Source organism: Falco punctatus (assembly GCF_963210335.1).
Source record: "Falco punctatus genome assembly, chromosome: 15".
Classification (NCBI taxonomy): domain Eukaryota; kingdom Metazoa; phylum Chordata; class Aves; order Falconiformes; family Falconidae; genus Falco; species Falco punctatus.
The window spans coordinates 20,858,755-20,878,329 of record NC_137595.1 but is presented as its reverse complement, the minus strand read 5'-3'; the positions used below and the strand labels follow the sequence as shown (position 1 = coordinate 20,878,329).

The 19,575-nt window shown below is 37.5% G+C and overlaps 1 long non-coding RNA gene across 5 annotated transcripts in view; it reads right to left on the bottom strand.

Moving 5' to 3' along the window:
* LOC308053757 overlaps window positions 1-19,575 on the bottom strand; it is an 83,416-nt gene that overhangs the window by 13,347 nt on the left and 50,494 nt on the right. For 4 of the 5 annotated variants that reach the window (XR_013923780.1, XR_013923781.1, XR_013923782.1 and 1 more), the window contains exon 2: window positions 1-19,575. This exon is cut by the window's left edge; it is cut by the window's right edge and continues 16,396 nt beyond it. The exons of the other annotated variant lie outside the window; for it this stretch is intronic. This is a non-coding gene — a long non-coding RNA (uncharacterized lncRNA). 5 annotated transcript variants of the gene reach the window in all.

The window sequence follows — 19,575 nt, the reverse complement described above, 5'->3', positions numbered from 1 at the left end:
TAGAATATCTAAGCTAAGTTTTTTCTTTGCTTAATACCCTTTGTGTACAAAAGCTGTAGGTCCTTAGAAGAAAATTCCACAAAAGGATAATATTTAACAAAAATATTCTTATCATAGAGGCCTCAACCTGTATCAGGGTCCTCCTATGCAAATAATTATTAGCTATGTGGTAGGCTTTTGAGCATTGCTTTTAGAATTTGATTGTAAAATTAATTTATGCTGAAACAGTTTGGTACGCCATATTTACCACTGCCATTAAAATGTGAAACAATCAACATATTCTACATACCTTATGTTTATATGAAAAGGCTAACAGAGTGTATATTTATAATTTTCTATGCCTGTGTCCCTTTGTATATTCTTGTTTGTGTTTGCTACTTGATCAACAAAACAAATGTTTATTAAGTCACCTTCAAAGAAGTACACGAGTATGCTCACAAATGCAGTGCTCTGTATATCGCATGCATACAAACATCTGCATGTATTTAGCATATATGTATGTGAAATATACAGTGCTGGTTTCAGACACACACATCACTCAAGTCACTTCATGCATACAGCTAAAAAAACTTAGAACAAACAGTTGCAGTACCAAGGCGCTGCCTGCTACCCAATAACCCAGCCTTGATACATTTTGCAAATATTCTGTGTGTTTCCAGGATGTTCCTATCAAAATTAATGAAAATAAACAAACATACATAGCCAACCTGATCTTTAAAATGAGATAACCAATATTTTTAACTATTTAAATGTGCTACTCTGCACTTCAGACAACTCATCAGTAATCTTTTGCATACCATCACGGTAGTTTGTGATTCAACTGTGTAAATACTTTTAGTAATTTTTTCTGTTGTGGATTTCCAAGTTATGCAGACTGCTTACATCTCTACACTACTAGCTTGCCTTCAGAGGGACAGTCTGCCTGTCTCTTAAAGGGAATGCCTTTGCCTGTTGCTTATTCAAAATCAAACATAAAGACAAGCAAAGACACAATTGTTTTGGAGATAGAACATGAAGTGATGATTAATCTTTTCCCTGTGCATTCTTGTCAAATGCTTATTTCACCTCTCACTTTATTCAGTTCTGAAAAAAACATCTGGACTACAGTTTAGGGTTTTTTTGCGTTTTTTGTATATGTTGCCTAATTTTTGTTAGTCATGAAGAAAAGCTGAAACCAATGATGATGTGACTATGCCAGGTGCCTGATATTACATCATGCTAGACATTGTCTTGCAAAACAGTCAGATACTTATTTTGGCTGAATATTTTTTTTCCAGGGTAGGACTGGATATTCTTACATGCACACACACATATTATTTTCTATTCTACTACACAGAGGGCCATGAAATGAGAGAGTATGATTCTTAATGAACAAATAGACAAATGCATTCTCAAAAAAAAAAGTAAAATCATGTAAGGAACTCCCTAATTCTGTAACATAACATACATAATCCTTAGTCTATATAAAGTGCTCATTGACATAATCAGGTATCTCACATAATGACAGGCAGAAGCATGGTTCAACATAGAGAGGGATAAACAAGTAATACTATGTCCAAAAAAACCTAGCCCCTACAAAAAAGACTGACTTGAAGCTCTTAAGCACGCTAAGCCAATTGGCCAAAGATGAGAAGTGCTGCCTTTCACTTCAGAAAAAGCAACACTTTGCTTTGATATATGAACTTGTCCCACAGTTAAAATTTTATTCGTTACACAGATGTTGAGTTAAATCACTACAAATAAACAAGCCCATTTCCCTATCTGGGCATTCTTCTGCCAAATAAAAAATTGTTTTCTTTGTCTGAGGTGAAATGCCCTCCAAAGCAACATTCCCAGCTAACAATGTTTACTTGAATAAATTTACGATACAATTATGCTGTTCATATTCACAGTTTAGCTAAGACAAAGTGAGATCCAAGATCATTCTGTTGTTATTGGACTATGGTGTCAGACTGGCACTTGCAAAGGACACATCAGCTAACCAGGGCACCATATCTTGATTATCTCAGCCATCTCTCTCACAGTGTGATGGATCACCTCTGTCTTTCCCTTTTGGCTACACAGGGAACCTAGACAAACAGAAATCTAATTTTTGTCTGAAACTCAGGCTAAGTGTCTTATCCTTTTTTTAAATGGGCTGCTGAGACTAGGAAAATCAGTCATTCTCTGAAAAAAGGGTTAAAAAGGATCACCAGGAATTACAAAGTGCCAGGGTCCTTTTGTTTGCAAATAAAAGCTCTTGGCCCTTTTTTGTTTTTTGAGACCTGCAATATGCTTGTGTTGCACCATTTCGTTAAATTCTCAGCCAATGCTTCTGCTTCTAGGGCTATATAGAAACTGAGACACCCTCTTTGTTCTTTTGTTCTCCTTCATAACAAACAATCAACTAAGTGATTAAATTATGTCCAAGCCCACACATTTTTGTAAGCCAATTGTTTTTTAATATCAAACTGTCACAGTATGTACACTGCTTTTATAGCATTATTTTTATGTACTTTCTTGAAATTAAATGCCTCTGTGGTTCTAAATCATTAATTAAACTCTTAGCACTATTAAACACCTTTACTGAAGGCAGCTTTCAAAGGACTGTGCAGTGACAGTATAATGTTTCACTGTGAAATTTGGGACTGTGGAGCCATGACAGACACTGTTATATAGTAAGTTTGACCCTAAATGGCAATCCAGGACAGATAAAAATAAATCTTTCCTGTATCTTTCTTCACCTTTTTTCCCCCTTTTTCTTATTTTTCAGGTTTGTAATGTCCTACATCATATATATAACAGACTATTCCACTTTCTCACAAATGTTACTGGATTTGAACTATACCACTACTAGAAGAGACACATTGATTTCAGGACTTTCCAAACACTGTGTAAAATGAGAAAATAGCCCAAACTCTGTGCACCTGATTCCTAAACAAAGAATAAATTAATAAAATAAAATGCATGTAGAAAAAAGTACTATTTTAAAAATTACACATTTACAGCAACAGTTTGTGATCAAAGGTTTCTAAGTTGCTATTGCATAAAAGCTCTACTCCACTGCTGAAGAACATTACAGCTCTTCTATTGTTCTCAAACACAGCACAGGTCAAAGAAGTAGCGTAACAAATCAATTAATGTTCTACCTGCCTCCTTCACTAATTAGAGACCCAGTCTCTCTCTCTCTCTCTCTCTCTCTGCTCTTGATATTTGAAACTTCTCAGAAGGTGAAGATTAAAGTAGCAGCTCTCCAACTTTTCCAGAGGGTTTCCTTTTTAAGCCTTACCTTCTCTGACAAGTATAGATTCAGTTGAGGTGAAAGAGCATTGGGAAATATTTCCATCTCTGCTGCTTTTTTTATTTTTATTTACCCCTATAAACACAATCTGTATAAACACCTCGCAATATCCTTATTATCTTTCCTCCAATTCCAGTTTTAAAAAGATTCAGATAATCCAGAATATTAAACCTAATTATTCATGTTCCTCCACATTCCAGGAAATATGGCCACAGTACACATACAATAAATGTCCCATCAGCATCTTTGGTTTCATAATCATCTTTCACATAAAAAACAGAATTGCCTTTCTTTTTTTACATACAAGAAATTCTTCAGTACATGTGTCTGAATTCACACATGACCTTTTAGATATATGTTTTCTACTCTTCCTCCTGGTCATTCCAACTCTAACAGCTAGGACTATTACATCCTATCGTTATTTAGCTTCCTAATACTTCCCCTACATGCAAGTCTCACTCAGGAAACCAGGACAAATTAACCTTTACCATTGTGCTGGGGGCTGCACATCTGATCACAGGGAGGGGAGCAGCTATATGGTACACAGCCTTCTCCACCTATGCAAGCCACGGCTGGACGCAGCCCAGGTAGCAGCTGCCTGTTTCAGTCCTGTGGACTGAGCCGCAACTTCTTTCTCCATGTTCCCTGCCCACTATGTAAGACAGCAGACCAAGCAGGATCTAAGATCTTGAAACCTGGACACATACCAAAACCAAATATGAGCTTCATATCTCACTCATAATCTGAATAAAATTCATAACAACCATTTCTATCTAACTTTCTCTAAGAGTAAGGCCAAGAGTACGGTCTAGCAAAACTTTTAAATGTTTCTCTTTCCTTTTACTGTCCCTTTGTTTCAGGCATGAGGATCATCCACCAGCAGTAGCCAAGCAATGAAATATCTCAGTGCCATCAACAAATTTTAGATGCAGTGCCCTCAGAATCATCAGTTTCTCCTCTGCCTGTGGAAATGCAACTGAGGAAGAAAGATAGCAAGCAGTAATGGTCAGGTCTGGACACCAAATATTAAAAACAATATCTATTTTGAGATATACCCACAGAATTGCCCTTTGCCATCTTCCCTTATGTTCTTGTGTCTATTTTATTGATTGGAAACATGGACACTTGAGGAAAAAAATAAACTACACAAAAAAATATGCTGGTCCTGAGCAAACTTTGCAACAAAAAGCCTTTTCATAGATTGTGCATAACACAGGCAAATCAACAATTTGCAAAAGTAGTTCAGATAAGTATAGAAAGATATAAGGGTTGTTGATTAATTGATACTTAAACAAAAATTAGAAGAAAAACAACAGCACTGACCCCCTTCTAAGAATGAATCGTTTCTAAAAAGATTCTGCTTTGGCCCAGAATGTAAAGAATGTACCTAAAATGGCTTCAGGCTTCATAAGAAATGAAGATGCTTTGGATATTAATCCAATGGCCAAATGAGAGGAAGCTCAGCTGCTCAGGGAACATTACAGAAGAGAAGGAAACAACTGTTATCCTTACAAGCCTGTGAACACTTCATATGTGCAGTTCTGTCTCTGTCTTTGCCTAAAGAAAGGAGTGTTTATGCACCTAATATAGTGGCTTCATTCCCTAGCCTGTGTTGATACAGGTTGCACACTGAAGCAAAAAGCGTGCTTCAATATTACAGCAACATTTTAGGGACCAAAATGTGTAAGAAAAGAATATTGCAAGGCAGTCTTGTGTGACCCTCTATCTCCCCCCCAACCCCGCAACAGTTTTGCCCCTCATACGTTATACTCTGTTAACTATAGTGTTCCTTTTTCTAACAAAACAACAACATTGTTCCTCAAAATGTTCTACAATAAAAGAAGGTGTATGAAAACAAAATGTATTTGCTAAAATCTTAAGTTGCCACATGTCAGATGTCATCACATGGACCAGACCACTACTTATCTCTTTCAAGGCTAGAATGTGAAAGGATGGGCACGCCCATTTCCCCTAAACACATCTTTCATGCCAAGAGAATCATCAGTACCAGCTGATCTCATAACCTTCATGAAAAGGTTACATGTCTTTTCTTAAAATCAAAACCCAGTCTTTTTTTTTTTTTTTTTAAATGTATGTTGCAACATTAAAGCACAGGGATCTAATCCAATCTAATTATCAACCATGCAGGTTTTTTTTTGTTTCCATCACACAACTTTTCTATATGTAATACAAAAAATTGTTCTTTGTTGATACAGCTTCTTGGACAAGCACAGAATTTGCATATGTACACACAATCAAATGCAACACAGGACTGAACCCTGCACATGCATGTATGGCATACAAGTAGGGGCTTCTCTGCACATGACAACTGTTCTGGAGTGCAGAGAATGATTACACCCAAGTAAATGCCTGTATAACAATGCTGAGACAACAGATTAGGAGCGATTTTGCAGGAATTCTGGTTTTGGAAGGGTTAATCCAGAGCCTCACTATTCTTTGAACACAGCACTTATGAACCATATCCACAGAGGCTCTGTGCACTTGCAGCATTTACCGAAGCCAGTGGGAGTCACGGCTTCTTCCAGGAGTGAGCCATACACACATAAACTAAGTTAAAATATATTGTTTACATACTGCAAACCTAATAATTCACAGGATCCCTGGCATTATACCGCAGGATTTTCCTTCAGACACAGCCACTTCTCCAGAGCTAGTTTTTCATGTCTTGGTAGCTAGTTGACCCTAGAACCATTTTCAGACATAAGTCAGTGTTTTCTTAACCTGCCGGTGCCCTACTGTAAGCACGTTCATCATGCAGCTGCGCTCTTAGGCAAAGCCCCTTGGGAAGGAACCGCAATGACTGCAGTTTCACTAGTGGGATTTTTAGCCATGTTGGTGCAGTGCACCCTGCTGGGCTGCACACAGGCTCCTGCACGCCGTACCCACCGACCAGGGACCACAGACAGATGGCAGAATACGGTCCCCACCTGAAAAATGTACCCAGTACATCCCAGATAAGACCAGAGCTTGCCCTTTCACTATTCCACTCTGCTCAGAATTTTAATGTGTTTAACATGAAGCTAAGCAGACAAATGCAAGAATATAAAGAGCAAGCAGACCACAGCAGTGCTAGGATTATTTCTGACAAGTCTCAAATTAGTTATTTTTTCTTTTTTCTAAGTTCAAAGTTTTGTTTGCTTGTTTTTTTTGCTATGGGTTTATTCATTCCTTCCTAATTTCAAACTATGATAGAAGTTGAAAATCGAAAAAGTATGTTACATAGATTTTAGGGGCGTTAACTCAATCTCAGCCTCAAATATCTTAACAGATACCAATTACAATATTAGTTGATTATTAGTTTAATTTTAACCAGACACTTACTCATGGCAGCCTCTCACATAATAGTCCAAATTTATTTCTAATGTATCAGCTCCTGGCTAGAATAGTAGTTTTCAGAAACTAGTGGAGAGTTTATCTATTAAACCAGAGTTACGGAACAGTTAGCAAGGGCTTCTATTACTCAATATTTAAGGTGAATGATGTAATTCTATCATAAGTCAATAAAAAATTGGTATCTAGAGAGAAATTCTGACATCATTCTCTAAAGAGCAAGTCTGTTCAGTTATCTTTTTCTATGAGCAACTTTTGGACAGAAAGGTGACCTTTAATTCTAACTTTTCCTAAATCGTTCTTAGATGACACCTCTAACAGTACAAAATGTTTTAATAGAAAACAAGTAACTTGAGAAAGATGATTGTATAATTATAAAATATTCTGATTTTCCAAAAGCAGATGGAAAAAGCTTATGTTGAAAGACATTTTTCAGGAAAAGTTAGAAACATCTTTTCTATGGATTGTATGTTGAAGGAAACAGAAAATGATATAATGAGAAAGGACAGAATCCAACTATTCTAATATTTTATTTCTGTCAGAAGCTAATTTTAGGCATTCCAGTGAAAGGCAAAAAACCAATTCTGAACCATACAGAGACTCAATGGAAGAAGTTAAAAACCAGAGCAGGTGTTGGAAAATTGTATCTGCCCTTTTTTTCTGTTTGCTATCCAAAAATGCAAATTGCTTTTTACCAGACATCTTCCAGCTACATCTTAGCTTGAGAAAATTTAGCATCTATTCATGGTAGTGCTCAGAGAGAAAGCCATAAAGGTCAGCACACAGCAGCCTGGATTTTATAGTCACGTCTCTCAACATCCTTCTATATAACGCATAGGACTAGGCAATTACAGAGCAATTTTTAAAAATCTTATAATTAAATAGAATTAGGATAGAAAAAACAGAGAAGCAAGGAAACATGAATAGAGGGTGCCAAATACTTATAATTGGTCCCATTTTCTTAAGTAACTGCAGTATGTAAACACCAAAAGTGTAAGAAAATATCAATTTACACTCACGCATAAGATGCTTTAAAATTAAAAAGTATTTCTGCATTGTTAATGAGAAGTCAGAGCTACTATGTCTAGGAGCCTAATATGCAAAATTCATATTTCCGCAGTCAGGAGCAGAATCCTTTCCATGTTATAGACAGCCCCACCCCAGTCCTCAAACTTAAACCAGCACAATTTTCTCAATTCCTAGGTCTAGCCAGTATCATTAAAAGTGCAGTTTTGTTTTTAAAGCCTGTTGTTAATGCGGGATGGGTCTATTTATTGAGAAGGGGAGCAAATGAGCCACTTACACTAAGCGGAGTTTGACCTGAGGTTTCATGCAGCATCCATCAAAGTCAGCACCATAGCTCCACTGACACCAGCAGCCCACGCCTGTGGTCCTGTGTCACGCATCCTTCTGGCAGGTAGCTGTGCTCATGAGCCACATTCCCAGCCTGAAGTACATCCTTAAAGACCTGTACACGCTTCCACTAATTTCACAGTTCCCCTTGATGGGCTGGGCAAGTAACACTACATAGACCCAAGCACTCATATCCTTCCACAAACACATTCCACTCCTGACCTCCAGTGCCTGCATGCCATTTCAATCACGGGTGGTCTTCCCACACATTGCAAGGCAGACCCACGGCATCCACTGCAATTTCAGTGCTGGGCCTCATTTAAAAGCAGCACTCTTTTTATTACTCAGATGAGTAAGAACTGAAGAATGAAACTACTGAACTCGCATCCTTCAGTACCTTTCCAAAGGTCTTCATCCTACCCAGTCCCTTCACTGAATATTAACTGGCCTTTATTCTCTTTTGCTTTAGTGCATTTTAAATACCTAGCAGAGGGCTTGGAGGTATTCATGTAAGCATCTGATGTAGCTTTGTATCTGAATAAGAAAGAGAAAGGAAACCAGGCCTATCAGAGGTGAAAGACTAGCATCAATCTCAGTGGACCACCAGCTACCTCTCTTTTTCTTTAGCTATTAAATAAGTGGTATTTCTATAATCTAGCATTAGCTTAAAATGCTTGGACATATTTTAATATGGCGTCTGGAGATCATTTCAAAGAGATACAAAGTTTTCTGCCCTACAGATTACCCATGTAGCTCAAAAGAAGGAAGCATATTCATTCTCCCATACATGATGGTGAGGTTTGTTTCTTGCAAGTCTGTTAAACATACATTTTCCATTCTGAGTGCTTTATTTTACCTCCAGAGCTGGACAGTCTTGGTTATCCACAACATCTTGCATCCGTTCGGGAATTGCTTGCACAAGATTCCTTTGATGACAGTTCTCATTAGCACACATTCATTTAAGCATACTTTTTTTTTTTTTGCATCTGTGAAATTCCTTTCTTCAAGTGGTTATGAAAGATTATTCCTTTAATAGTCCCTTCCCCACAGGTAGATAAGTCTTATTCAGGGAAGCTGTCGCTCACCATGACCACTAGATCAAAGGGACTCCAGCAGAAAGACTATCTCTGAATCTGTGAAGCGTCACTTGTCCTCTAAGCCCTGGTTGGCTTTCACATCAAATGATGATACAATTCCATCCCATGTGTTTTAACATTATAGTGTGGCTGGAAGAATGGTATTTTCAGTAATGCTGCTTCAGGTCACCTTACATACTAATCAGTTACTTCATAAAATAATGCAAAAATTATTTAATCAATGTATCTTCCTTCTTCTGAGCACTAAAATACAAAGAAAATCTTGGTTAATCACCACAGCTACGGTGAGATGATTAGCTGCATTCACCCAAAGTTCGCTCTATGGCCATCCAGCATATCTCAAAACAGAATTGGTTTCTGGACCCTCTGAAGATCAAGTGCTGACATGTAACTGAGGGCAGACCCTTCCTGGAAAGACTGAGTTACAGGAGTTGTGGCAACCGAGGCATGGCCTTTGGGAGAAGGGCAGTTCTAGTTCCTAACTTCTGTGAGAAGGAACATCCCATAAAGGTGTTCACTTCAAACCTATGTGAATCTCATTGGATCATGAAAGTGGGAAAGCAAAGAGCTATCCTGAAATCTTTGTGCAACTTCACGGGGCATCTTCAATGGCTGGTGTCCTCACTCCATCCACATGAAAGCTTTCCTTTTTCTCCCAAGCTGAAGGAAGTGTGTGTCCAGAACATTATTTCAGACAGGATTAGATGGAAGGCCTGCATATAGTTCTGAGCTAATGCACTATCAAAGTGGATTACATCTTTCAAAGAGATCTTTTCTACCTATTAGAGACTGCTTTTGCTCATTATATAGCACATTAATTTCAATAAGGCTGTCAGGTCTAATTATAGATCACCTTCTTCAGTGACTCCAAGTAGCCTCAGCATCTACTTTCAAACCCCAAATACATTCATGAGATGGATCAAATCTTGCTTTCTAACATCAGTCTCCTTTCTGAGGAAAAGCTCTTCTGCTACATAACTTATTAGCCTGAGTGGGACCCTACTACACCTTTCTGTAACACGTGAAGGTACGTGAAGACATGGAGGTACTGAAGATACCAGATGACACTTCACATCTGCTTTTCTGATCTTATAATGTGAACACATCATAAGATAACAGTAATTTAAAATAAATGTTTATGCAAGGTTCATTGAGCACTGGCCTGTGCAATGAGTGACCTGTTCTTTTGCGTAATAGTGTTCCTTGGAAAAGAACACCAAGTTTCTAACAAACTTTGTCATTTTACCAATTTTAGTGAATTTTGACTGTAAAATTTATTACAAAAACATAGCAAGATAAATTTTTACTTTGAACCTGACAGATTTACAAGATTGAAGCAAAACAAATACTGGAAGGAAAACAAATACAGCAAAAATAATAAATGATGAGCCAGGATATGCCCTCTTGTTTGTCTGTTTCTCCACTTTTAAAATGTTCCATTCATTCCTCCATAGCCCTCTACAATAGGGAGAAAATGGAGGTTACAATCACTCAGCAGAATTTGAACTCAATGAGAACAAAAATGTTGCTCAGGAATATGCAGGGGACTTAGACACAGGTATGAAAAAAATTAAAATCTAATTTTCTGAACTTTTTGCAGATAAAAAAACCATGCAGAAAGGAAAGCTGGTTGAGCTGGGCCCTGCTTGCATAGGAAAAAATCCTGAAAAGGAAGCTCAGAAAGCAAGGTTAACAACAGTGACTAAAAGGTGTTTCTGTTCCCATGTGACAAGCAGGCTGAAAAAATCATGAGCATGTCCAAAATATCAATTTCTTAGCCCATGTAGAAGTCAAAATGATTAGCAGGTTCCAAGTTCTGAGAGAGGCAAAACGTTAAAATTTTAAATTTTAGATACTTTCACTAATGGCTTTACAGCTAATTTGCAAAATCAATAATCAATAAAATTAAAAATTTGAAAAATCCTCATCCTCAAATACAATAATAAGTAAAAAACAATTCTAGGTTAGCCCTCAAAATTTTGTATTTTTCCAGTGGAAAGTTTCCAAAGAGCAGAGGAATACACCGGACTTTGGTTCAATTGTAGACCCTTGCACAATTTTCAATTCAGTCCAGCAAACAGCTGTCCCACTAACTAGCTTTAACAAAAGGAAAACTACTAAGAAGCAAGCTGAGAATAAGTTTAGAATAATATTGTTTAGCTCAAACAACCTTAGCAGTTACTCTTTCAAATCTTCAGTTTGGAAAATTTGGGGAATTCAAAAGAGCCAAGAGGTATTTTTTTAATCACAATGAAATTACTTTTTCCTCACCCTTTATATTAAAACTATATATTACGCTTAGATGATACTTTCATCCTGAAGGACTGCTAAGGTCTTCACAGATTTTCTAACTTTTGAATCTCCATCAGACATAGAAAAAGCTTTCTACCATTTTTACTGGGAGCAGCGCAGAACCTAGTCCCATCTACATTTACAGCAGCTAACACCTATTCATACACCTCTAGCAATCGGCTAAAACTAAAGGCATATTTTTAAAAAATATTTCTGTAACATAGCTGCACTTTAGTGAATGAGAGCTAAACCCACTGACATCCTTGGAGTTCTGTCTGAGCAAAAGACAACAGCTTTAGCCTTTTTCTGTATTATTTGTATTAATATGTAGTGAAAACCAGTGGCATCTAAAAGGTGGAAAAGGGACAAAAAGGTCTAGTAACTACTAGTTCGAAGACAAGGGTAAAGAATACACTGAATTCAATTTATAAACCCCTCCACTATTAACAAATTTTGAATCCTTACCTGTATTAGAAGTGCACAACAGTTACAAAGCCAGAAAAAAGAGAGGACGGGGAAAAAAAAAGCTTTAACAGTAGCAGTATTTACTACTCCCTTTCTGTTCCAAATTATCAGAGAGCTGAGTCCACTTATGAAATGCAAGACCCTGCCTCTGGAAAGAACAGTTTCTAAGACTGATGCCAGATGGATAACCCCAGACATTGTAGTCTTTTCTTGATCGCTAGACCCTGTCTCCCATTGACTTTAGACAGGGAAGATGATGCCTAGAAGACCTTTAATAGTCCTTTAGCGTACAGCACGCCTAGGACCAGTGAGACATTGTTGCACGCATTATAGTTATCCTGATTTTAGAAAAAGTCTATCAAGTAGTAGGCACCCAGAACAGACAATTCAATTGCCCAACTTGCCTGTAGTTTTCTTTTTCTATAGTTGAGATTGAGCTGGGAATTCAGCTGCAAGCATTTCAACATTGATGATTCACTGTTTGAAGGACCTCCAGGGAAGTCCTACAGTACCTCCAGACAAAGTTCTCACCTCTGGCTTTTCTTGGCTTGCAGGTTTATTAACCACTAGAGAGTTTAGAATTATAATGCATCCAAATACAACTTAAATTCCAGGCTCATACATGTGTTGATGGACCCTCGTGCTCCTAATTATAATTATATTCATATCAGCTGAATGAGATGCTAAATTACAGTCTTGATCCCACTCCGTGCCTCTGCACAAAGCCACAGCTGATGTTGAACCTCAACTGGAAGAATGGGAGGGGGTACAGGAAGATCCAGCTGTTGCTCATTTGACTCAAGAAAGAAACCATTTACTTTCTGATGTGCAAAAATGATGACAATAAAATAATGTGAGCAAAATAACATTCCCCACCCTGTCATTTACAAAAAAAATAGCTAATGTCTTCAAACCTAAGGCTGTAATGAAAGGACAATGGCATATAATAATGGGAAATATTGCTTAAAAGTAAGCCTTTTTTCAGTTAATGCACATCTTTACACTTTGTTTCCTCCTTGAAAGTTTGGCCAAAACAAATCTTCCTAAAGTTAATTCCTCTCAGGAGAAACAGGGTCGATGCAGCATTACACATTCATGCTCTGGATTCCAATAAAAAAGTTGTTACCATAGCAAAAACTATTGTTGCAAAGACAACACACACAATGTAAGATTAAAGAAAAGAAACATTTCCAATGCTCAACAATAACACAGAATATTTTCTCCTAATTACACAAAAATGAGAGTATGCTACTGCTTTGATAGTCCCACTGTGATGAAACAGACTGGCTCCTCCAAGACCAATTTTTCAAAATGCAAATTTCTAAATTACTGCTTTTTTTTCATAGTCACATCAACTATTTTTAACATTATGTATATTGTGCTGCTGCCAAAGGCTAGTCAAGGATTGCAAAGAGATATCTTGTGCAAGGTACTGTACATAAATTGCAAAAAAGGGCAGGTCATACCTTATAATCTAGGTTAATTTCAGGAAACAGAGAAATAAAGGGGGGGAAAGGGTGAGTTGGGGAAGTATGAATGGAAAGACAAAACAGCAGTAATCTGAATACAGATGCTCATATAGTTTGGCATGCCAGTGCCTAGCCAGCACTGTTCAGTAAGCATTTTGATACAAGCTAGTCTTAATAAAAGTTTCAAATAATAATAAACTTTTAGCTTTGCACACTTTCTTAGACACCTCACAACACGAGAGAAAGCATGGAAAGGACTGCAGAAGTAGACTATCATATGGGAAAAGCTTGCACTGCTGGTAAGTGAAGACAGCTGTAAATAATGATGCAGGACCATCTGAGACAACAAGATGAAAGTGGAGCAGAGATGAGCAAGACAGCAGAACGTGTGAAATAGGCTGAAGAGCCAAGAAAATGATCTAAGTAGCAGAGTCTGAATAGACTCTGCAAGGGCGAGGTTGCAGAAAGCAGGACCAGAGAGGACGTTGTTTTAGTAAAATGCAAACTGAAAGGAGCCCAAAAAAGACTTTGCATGTCAGTGTACATGTTTATGTAAGGGGCAGGTTCTCTGCACGCCAGGTTGGAAGAGGCAGAAGGATTTACCCACAGACAGCCTGTACAAGTGTAGAGAAGAGAAGGACAGGCTAAAAAAGAAACCAAGATACAGCCTTTGGTACTAGCAGAATGCTGTGTCTGTTCACAGTAGTAAAAGGAAAAGAGAATGCAAAAGAGAGTGCAAATGTAGTGACTAGGATTTGGGGGAGATGATCTAAAAAGAGCAATGAAAAAGTAACATGCAGAATAAGGGCATATGAGGGGAGTAGCAAAGAAATTCACTGAAGAGGGCAGTGATGAGAAGGAAGAAAGGAGTATATGATGTAGGAGAGGCACACGGTGAAAGCTGCAAGTGAATGGCAAATGGACATCATAAATGAAGTTACACCCCACAAACGATTAAAATAATGTTTATTTTCTTAATTAACCACCATAAGACCTTTGACTTCACATTGTAAACATTATTCTAATAGTTTGTAGAGGGAAGAGGAGTATTTATTGGCTTGACTAAATTTTTTAAAATGCTTACACTGGAAATCAAATGTCATCTGGTAGAATTCCACCACACCAGGTAGTCAACCTACCCAAGATACATACTCTGCTTGACTTTGCCACTAGAAAGAGATGGAGAAACAAACCATGTCTTTGTGTTTCAGGTGGAGAGGTGTAGGTATTATGAAACGCTTCTGTCCCTGTTTCTCTATGCTTTCTCCAGAACACCCTTTCCCATTTTTCACTACTAATTTTTTTCACTGTTTCTATACCCTTGTCTTCCCAAGTTCTTTTTCTTTCCTCTTACCTCTGTCCTATTGCCTTGCCATTCTTTCCCTCACTCACTACCCTTCACCTTTTGCAAAATGGTAAGGCAGACTCCTTCCCTTCTAATCCCCTCTAAGCGGATTTAAAAATAAATAAATAAATTGGCCAAACTTTAAGTCCTCATTACAGACCATGGAAACACTAACATTCCTCAAAAAGACAGTTTCGTATTTATATGTACATCTGAGCATATATACATGCATACCTATACATACCCCTGTAAACATGGGTAAAACAATATCTTTTTTTTTCCCTAACCCCAGTTGGAGAAATGGCTGAGTATTTTAGAATAAACTTTCGAAAATATTTGCCCAAGGCAGACAGCACGGAAAATTTTGGCCCAAATGTTTTAAGTTTGGCAATGTTATAAGCAATAGAAAACAGGATCTTATAATAGAAACTGCTGGGCAGCCTTATGGCAGACATCACTATTTGTGCTGCTTGTAAGACTTCATTTTCTTTAATAGGAGCTGCATGGCAGGGCTGTAATACCCTGGGGCTTCCTGTCTTTAATTTCCTTTGAATATAATCTTGGTCTTAAGCCTTCCTTCCTAAATAACCTCTGTCTTTAATTATTTTTTTAAGCAAATTACAACTTAACAAGCACACATTCTCATAAGACAGAGCCTCTAATTATCAAAATGACAGTGCTTCTTAGAATCTGAATTTAACAGTAATTCAGTAACCAATTTGATAGGTCAGTAAATAATTACACACCATCACTGCCAAAAAAATAATTAAATAGGATATTAAAATAAGCCATTGTGTATACTTATACCTTGCATTACTCAGTCACCTGGATGATTCTTGCAGATGAGTATTCATAAAGCGAGCAGCACAGAGATATATATGTGCAGTCCAGGTGTTTCCACAATTAATGAATATTAGGAAGCTGTATTACATTATTTTGGGATAAACTCTGAAGGTGTTTCTCAGTCCTTATTAAGGCAAGATTGTCACAAGTACATGTAAGAGACATCAGGATGTGGCTCCCCACCCTTGGATACATTAGATGAAAGTATTCTGCGAGACGTAATTTTATATTAATTATCTTGCTGGGAATAACTTTTAGATCCTTAGAAAGGATAGTTGCATTTTGTAGGATTGGCTCCGCAGATGCTCTAGGCTCACGGTACTAATATGTTACTTCATCTTCTGATGTGACATAAAATAATCACTGTTAATGAAGCCAGGGTCTTTTAAGTCTAAGCCAAGTTCGCTGCAGAATCCTTAACCTCAAAATTTTCTAGGGGTATACTTTTTAAGCTAGAATATAGCATTTTGAATGCCTGTCAGTTGCTTTGGGGCTCTACTGTAGCATCAGTGCTTAGAAATTACAGCAAAATTTCTTTATGCTGCTTAAAGAAACGTGCCCCGCTCTGACCCTAAATCACCATCATTATTAATACATGCATTTCAAACAATTATTACAGAAATCAGCCAGTCATACCTGAGACGATGAGACTGAAACAGTGAACCAAATAAAAGTGTGTACTATCTAAACTATTGGGTATTTAAGAAAGAAACTCACTCTGGTTAGTTCTGAGATCACTTATTCTCCATGATCTAAACACACACATCCTGCCCTCATTTCTCTCCTTGCTACTGCACACATTCAAATACATATTAGATTTAGTCTAAGATGAGAGATCCATTTTAGTGGCATGTGCCCTTTGCAGAGGTTGTCAAGAAGGTTTTAATTTGTTATTCGGGATGGATGGGGTGGATGCAAACTGTCTCATGAAACCTGCCTAACACACTTCTTAGTGGCTAGCAGCCTTCAGGAGTTATCAACTTCAGACCAATGTGACCAGTTAACTAGAACTGAAAACATCTTCATTCATATACCAAATTTGCCCAAGTTCAACCTACAACTCTCTACAACGTATTTTTAAAGGTATTCTTCATGTGATATTAGGGGCTTCTGTATGTTAAAAATAACATAGCTTTCCTTTAGTGGCAAAGAAAATTATACAGCAGTATCCTTAGAAAAACAATTGCCAATTGTTTCAAGTGAAACAATTTCAGAGTGAAAATTAGTCTAAAAATCTTAAATTTTTCTTTCAATTAATCAGCAAAATTATACAACAGTTCTTCCTCTCTTTTTATTTATACAAAAATCCTCAGTTTAAATATGAATGAAAATTCCTGAAATACTTAAGTCACCTTATTCAAGGTAAAGACCTGACTCAAGGAAAACTGATCCATCTTGAAAGCAAACTAGAAAATGAGGGCTACACACATCTTTATGTGTGTTATGCTAGTCTAAGTAAAAAGATGACTAACATCACCCTAGATTCAACTTTCCACAGCAATTAGCTAAAGTATCTCAATTTATCTTTCTCCGACAGTTTATGATTTTAAGGAAATTTGAGATGTTTGGGTTGTTGGGCTTTTTTCCTTTTAATGGACATTTTAGCACCATCTGCTGGTGTTAAAACTTGCTCTGGAAACTAAACACCAGCTACCTCCTTCATTTTAACTTCCTTAAGGCCTGTTTCTGGCTCTTATTAGGAAAGGTTAATTGCTTGCTTTTCTACTACAGATCCCAGGATTGGATAAGTAATTTATCTGAATGAATCATGCATCCAGATGGAATATACCTTCTGGAGGCCATATATCAGTAGCAATATACTATTAAAGAAATACCACATCTACAACTACATCCAAGAGTGGATACAATTTTTTTTTATAGTGTAAAAACAACAGAAAAGCCCCCTCATTCCTTAAGGGGTAATAGAGATTTTTTTTCCTCATTTATTCCGAGTTAATAGTGGTATTTAGACCAAAGAATTATGCTGTGATATTGGAGATTTAATGTCTGGTGCACATAGTCAAAAACTGACCTCTGACTGTATCCAGTTATATAATTCTATGACTTATCCCATCTAATTCATCCAGTTGCTTTTTTATTTTCTTAGATCGGTCCTGGCTTAGCAGCAGTTCTTTCCTCTTTCAGAGCCTCTTGGGGCATAGATAGTCTGAAAGCACTTTAGAAAATGGTGATGCTAGGTCTTGGCTGCCATCCTACAGCACCCGTCCTGAATACGTGAGACATCTCCCACCTTCAGTACAAGTTTGATCTCTGCCTTGGTAAGCAGTGCTCACAGAGTTCCCCTTTACGTCAGGCTCTAAGAATTCCTCTTAACACTCACCAAATGAATGGGTTTGACTGACAACATCACAGAGCACTGAGAAACCTGCCATGGACTTCACGGACTCCCCAGGGGGAAGGGTTAGTATCAATCCATATGAATTCAGGTAGGTCTAAGCTAGTAAACATACAGGGGAATTTCAAGTTGTTCTGCTGTGGCTGTTCCTCATATCAATGAGTCCTATGACAGAAAAAATGGGAAATTACCTGGGGATCATTTTTTCAGTTTTCCCTTTCAATAGTTAGCATTAATCTTTGTGCCTCATTCTTCAGTCTTAGTTCCATCTTGATGATCTCCCAGCCACTATCATCACACCCCTGTCTGCACATCTTTCATGTACCACTTACTCTAAGAAATACACTCCCTCCTCTCCCAGGTCCCTTCTGCAGTCATTAGTGTCTCTTCTCAGTTGACCCTTCTTTGTGTTAGAAACTCCTCCATGTAGAGTACCTATGGTTCAAAGCTGAAATTCAGTTGTCTAAACCTTAACATAGAGAAACAATCTCTCTAAAAAAGTACATTCCAGACTCTTGTAAAAAGCTGATGTAGAAGCAGAAGACAGGATGAAATGTCAGTTTAACAGCATAGTGTGTCAAGTTGTTACAGGCTAGTGACAGGGCTGGGAAATTAATTCCTTGTACTGCAGCAAGGTTACATGCATCTCTTCTACTACAGGCATAAGCAGGCTCCAGCATAACAGTTCCCTGCCATAGTCAACTTAGGCAGCAGTTGCCCCAAGGAAGCTAAATAGCCATGAGACAATTAATTATCTTTTGCTTTCCTTCCAGCCACAGAGATAAGGTTAAGCAAAGCCCAAACCCTGCTTGTCCATAAATTCTCTGTCCTAGCGAGTGGTGGCTGAAGACTTTTCAGATAGATGTTCTCGGGTAGGTTTTCAAAGTTGTGCTCAAAAGGGTCAAGTCAAAAAATAAATCCTGTTATTTGTTAGAAAGATTTGTGTGTACACCTCCCACATTCACTGCTTTGAAATGGACCCCTTAATGTCTGGAGGGGATACAAAGCCTATGGGTCTTCTAAGGTTTCAGAAGGAGGAAGAAAGGCCATGACCTTTAATAAAGAATATTCTGCAGAAATAGGACTACCTGCCTTTGCATAATCTCTTACAAAATAAGCTTGATGAAAGGTGCAATGCAGTAATCTAAAACAATTCCTTAAGAACTGTAAAGAATCAAGGTGGATCTTGAACACATTATATGGAAAAACTACGATCAAGAAGTTTAAGCCAAAGATGGTGCCACTCACAGTACCCAGCCTCTTTGAATTGCAAAATAAAGAAGCATATTTAGTATAATTAGCCCAATTATGTCTGCCAACACTGGTGAACGTCAATTCAAACTCATTTCTGAACTGCTTCTTTCCACATGGATATCATTCATATCTAATTTCCATCAATATCAGTCAGATTCAGAAAGAGGTTTATCAAGAAGAAATGAGTTGGGTGGAGAGTGGTGAGAAAACTCTTTGCTGTTTCAGCAAAACAGAAACCGTGGAAGCAAATTAATTTGGGCAAATTTCCCATCAAAACAAAGCCAAAACCTTTTGAAACTATCCAAATGTCCTTTCCAAAATATTTTGAACAAATGAGTTCCTTTGAATTGCAATCTACTTCTGCTTTTCAAATTTAAATGAATGTAATTCAAATAAAAGGTCAAAGTTGAAATGAAAACTTTCTAAATCTAATAAAATCAATTACCCTGATCTGATAGATAGCATTAGTG